The sequence below is a fragment of the Aulostomus chinensis genome, chromosome 16 (assembly GCF_037954235.1).
Source record: "Aulostomus chinensis isolate RoL2024-O1b breed Wild chromosome 16, RoL_Achi_v1.0, whole genome shotgun sequence".
Taxonomy (NCBI): domain Eukaryota; kingdom Metazoa; phylum Chordata; class Actinopteri; order Syngnathiformes; family Aulostomidae; genus Aulostomus; species Aulostomus chinensis.
This window is the reverse complement of record NC_141335.1, coordinates 1,018,255-1,023,457: the sequence shown is the minus strand read 5'-3', so window position 1 is coordinate 1,023,457 and position 5,203 is coordinate 1,018,255. Positions and strand designations below refer to the sequence as shown.

At 48.3% G+C, this 5,203-nt stretch overlaps 1 pseudogene; it reads left to right on the top strand.

Moving 5' to 3' along the window:
- The first annotated feature begins 2,419 nt into the window (after window positions 1-2,419).
- Window positions 2,420-4,558, top strand: LOC147247077 (uncharacterized; annotated as a pseudogene).
- The last annotated feature ends 645 nt before the right edge of the window (window positions 4,559-5,203 follow it).

The window sequence follows — 5,203 nt, the reverse complement described above, 5'->3', positions numbered from 1 at the left end:
CAACGTGCTAGCAAGGGAGCTAAAGCCCAGGGCTGATGGCGTCTGTTGCGCGTTCACAGATGAGACGGTGTGATTGAACTGAACCTGCGACATGGATGTCTGAAATGGAGCCAGGAGACAGAAGAGTTCTGTACTTGGAGCCTCACCTCTGAAGGTGGTTTTTAGAGGCCAGAAGTGACACTTTGACTGACAGAGAACCAAGAGAACTGAGCAGCTCCGGTGTCACTCATCAGAACCCTCAACACAGGTAGGAAGCGTTGAGTCGTGCTGCTTCTGTGCGACAACACGCCTCCAGACAGCAGGACGTTAACGTGGACTGATGACACCAGTCAACAGTCCATATTGACAGGAAGCTTCATGAGCTAAAACTGGAGTCTGCACGCTGTCATGGGCTCACTCACAACAAACAGAAAGCAGAGCTGTCTGTTCCGATCTGGCCTCGGATGCGTCCTCAGCTGCCGCCATGTCCCTCCGCGTCATTTTTCCGTGTGTCCGATGTGAGCAGACAGGCGGGAAGCAAACAGTAGCTGGGCTGGACGTACCTGCCGCTGCTATCAGAGCTGACAGCAGGGGTGTGTGTGTGTGTGTGTGTGTGTGTGTGTGTGTGTGTGTGTGTGTGTGTGTGTGTGTGTGCTGGGCTTGGTGTGGAAGTTTCCCCCTTCCGAATGTGCGAGGTTAAAGCACAAGTGTGTTTATTAGAGGGCCACAAGGTCCAAGTGTGTGTTTGTAACCATCTTGAGGTGATTTACGTGAAGCCACTCGTTTGTGAGAACATTTCGGGTCTTTAAAGCCACTTGAATCTCCAGTTAATGATTGTTCACTTCAAAGCTGCACACACACACACACACACACACACACACACACACACACACACACACACATCTGTGTTTCATCTCTGCTGCCTCTTCAACCGCCGCTGGCTGCAGCTGTGAGTTTATATTCCTGAGGCTGTGTGTTTCTGCTCCTTGCGACTGACGTGTGTTGTGAACAGGTGAACTGTCGCTTCGGTCTGGAAGGTTGTGAGATCATAGATGTGTCAGGTATGTGGGGGTGGGGGGGTCACCTTTAGATTCAACTGCATCAGCACTATAAAACCTGGAACTCACCAGGACATTTCTGCTGTGCTTTCTTTGTGTCCTGTGTTGCTTCGCTAGCGTGTTTGTTGCGTTTTACCTTGAGGATAAACTGGTTCAGGCTAAAACTGGATGGAGGGGGGAGCTCCCGGCTCAGACTCTTGAGTGGTCTCTCCCGAGTTTGTGGAACAGAAACTGCACTAATTTACTTGGAAACAGAGACACGTGTAGTTGGACGAGGAGTGATGGTGAAGAGTGTGTCGGCTCCATCCAGGTGTGATGAAAGTCAGATGAACGGACAGATGACACAAAGTGTTGGAACTCCAGAGAGCAGACAGCAGCGGCCCTCAGTCCGCCTACAGAGCCGCTGTGTCCCGCCCAGCCGCCACCAGACGTTAATAAACTTTATATAGAGCACCTTAAAAAAGTGATGTTGTGATGGTTTGCAGCTTAAAAGAGCATAAATAGGATGAGACAGTTGTGCAGATGCAGAGGACAGAACGACTCAGCACAAACAAACCCAGCAGACTTGAAGACATTTCAAATCAGTAAACGGGGATTTTTATAGTTTCACTCAGACGATAAAATCAGGGCTCCTCTCTGTCTGAGCGAGGACCACCAGAGAGTTCCACACCATGGAGGTCCCACACCATGGAGGCCCCACTCGGAGTCAGGAGAATCTGGAACTGAACTCATACAGGGAGCCCATGTTAACGTGGATGATGCGTCAGCTAACGTGTATCTGCTCATTCAGAGGTGCTGAGCAGGTTTACCTTTGTTATCCATCATGGTAATAACAGGAAGTGAAGGTGTCCTCTTCCGCTCCGTCCTCACTGATCATTCCGCTCGCTCACTCTTCATCGAGTCTTCGCCATCCTCCGGTGGTCCAGTGAACTTCAGGGGCTCCGGCTGCCAAGCGCTGGATCACAGGTCTGGCATAGCGCTGATGGTTCTGGCTGGGACTTCTCCTCCTGCCCGTGATCTTCCTCTCTGGCCTCGCGCGGGTCCATGAATCCACTGGGTGCAGAGTGCTTCCTCCAGGATATTTGGACTGGGATCAGCCGCCATGTTGATGGACCCCTGCAGTCTTCCTGGGGGAGCCACTGTCACCTGATGTGAATTAGTTAGATTCTCATGGGGCTCGGATGTCAGCGCCATCCTGACAACCTCAGGAACTGAATGGAGCTTCACTTCTCTAAATGGTCCAGAAACGACTTGAGGTTCTACACTACATTGTACTACACTAGAGTGTACTACTGTACATTGTACTACACTAGAGTGTACTACTGTACATTGTACTACACTAGAGTGTACTACTGTACATTGTACTACACTAGAGTGTACTAATGTACATTGTAATACACTCGAGTGTATTATTGTACAGTTTACTACACACAGTGTACTACACTAGAGTATAATAATGTACAGTTTACTACACAATGGTGTACTACGGTACAGTGCACTACACTACAACGTACTACACTACAGTGTACTACACTAGAGTATACTACAGTACAGTGTACTACACTACAGTGCACGGCGGTACAGTGTGTTATACTACAGCATACTACACTAGAGTAAACTACTGAACAGTGTACTACAGTGTCCTTCACTAGAATATACTACAGTACAGTGTAATACAGTACAGTGTACTACTGTACATTGTACTACACTAGAGTATACTACTGTACATTGTACTACACAACAATGTACTACAGTACAGTGTGCTACACTACATTGTACTACACTGGAGTATACTACAGTACAGTATACCACTGTACAGTGTACTACACAACAATGTACTACAGTACAGAGTGCTACACTACAGCATACTACACTAGAGTATACCACTGTACAGTGTACTACACAACAATGTACTACAGTACAGTGTGCTACACTTCAGCGTACTACACTAGAGTATACTGCAATACAGCGTACCACAGTACAGTGTACTACAGTACAGTCAACTACAGTACAGTCTACTACAGTACAGTGTACTACAGTATAGTCTATTACAGTACAGTCTACTACAGTACAGTGTACTACAGTACAGTCTACTACAGTACAGTCTACTACAGTACAGTCTACCACTGTACAGTGTACTACACAACAATGTACTGCACTACAGTGTGCTACACTTCAGCGTACTACACTAGAGTATACTGCAATACAGCGTACCACAGTACAGTCTACTACAGTACAGTCAACTACAGTACAGTGTACTACAGTGTATTACTGTACATTGTACAGTGTACTACAGTACAGTCTACTACAGTACAGTGTACTACAGTACAGTCTATTACAGTACAGTGTACTACAGTACAGTCTATTACAGTACAGTCTACTACAGTACAGTCTATTACAGTACAGTCTACTACGGTACAATTATGACCATTAATTCCAGTTATTCGCTCCATTTCCCTCCACATTCCACGTAGACGTCTAGCAGACTTTTCATGCATAACAATGAGCAGCGGGTTTCTGCTTCCACGTCTTCACGTCTTCTTAAAATGCATCCACTTCTCTCCTCTGCTTTTCCTTTTTGTCATTCACCAAATTCCCAACACTGCGTATGGGTATTAAAGTACGGGCACAGAATGTGTGTGTGTGTGTGTGTGTGTGTGTGTGTGTGTGTGTGTGTGTGTGCGCGCACGTTGGGGGGGGTTGACAAGAATGTGTACATGCTGGTTGTTGGTAAGAGGACGTCAGAGAGTGAAAAGCTGGAGAAAGAGAGAGAGACAGAGAGGGCGAGGACGCTGGCGTCGTGGAGGAGAGGTAGCCAGCTCAGTCCTCCTCGCTGGCTCGTTAATCTCCCTGGACTTGACATTTGAAAACCTCCACCCCTCCCCCTCCTCCTGCTCCTCCTCTTCCTCCTCCTTGCCCCCCCACCCCCAACTCTTGGCGCACTGATGTGTGTAAATCCAGCGCTCCCTCTAAATAGACTAAACTTCTCCTTGCCTCTAAATCCCCTCTGAAACCTGTGAGCAGAACCATTTCTCAGTGGTAGAATTCACCTTGAACAAATGACTCAGACATGCTGTGGTACAGTCACACGTGGTCACGGCACTAAGGTGTGGTCATGGTGACCAGGTGTGGTCATGGTGACCAGGTGTGGTCACGGCACTAAGGTGTGGTCATGGTGACCAGGTGTGGTCTTGGTGACCAGGTGTGGTCACGGCACTAAGGTGTGGTCATGGTGACCAGGTGTGGTCTTGGTGACCAGGTGTGGTCACGGCACTAAGGTGTGGTCATGGTGACCAGGTGTGGTCTTGGTGACCAGGTGTGGTCTCGGTGACCAGGTGTGGTCACGGCACTAAGGTGTGGTCATGGTGACCAGGTGTGGTCTCGGCACTAAGGTGTGGTCTCGGTGACCAGGTGTGGTCACGGCACTAAGGTGTGGTCTCGGTGACCAGGTGTGGTCTCGGCACTAAGGTGTGGTCTCGGTGACCAGGTGTGGTCTCGGCACTAAGGTGTGGTCCCGGTGACCAGGTGTATATGTTCAATGGCTGCAGTTCAGATTAAAGTTAATAACTCTACCAGTGTAACCATGGCAACAGATGCTGGCTGACACTCGGGTAAGAATGTGAGATCTGTGTTTGGGCCACTGGTGTAGTTTTGGTCTCTCAGGACCATGATAATGACACCACATGTTCTATATGTAGAAGGTACTCTTGGTTTCTCTTCACATACGAGTGGAACGTTGGTGTGTGGGCCAGAGAATGAACCGCATTCTGAAGCATTGTGAACGGAGGAGTGACCAGAATGTTGAGAAGAGCCAATCAGGATTCAGCGGCAGGTACAATCAAACCCTGATGTGTTACAGGAAGTGGCAGTCAGGCAATGTGATTCCATAGTGTGTGTGTGTGTGTGTGTGTGTGTGTGTGTGTGTGTGTGTGTGTGTGTGTGTGTGTGTGTCTCTATAGGGTCCTCAACTCACAGTGACCGGTTACATCAGCAGCATAATGATGAGTGTGGATGTGACTGATCAGATGACAGTGGTCAGTAGCAAGGACACGCCCACTGATGAGCTCAGGATGGAGGCGCTTCCACATCCCCATCATTTATCAATCATCTATCCATCATCTATCAATTATCTGTCATCTGTCAATCATTGGTCAAAGTGAGATTTG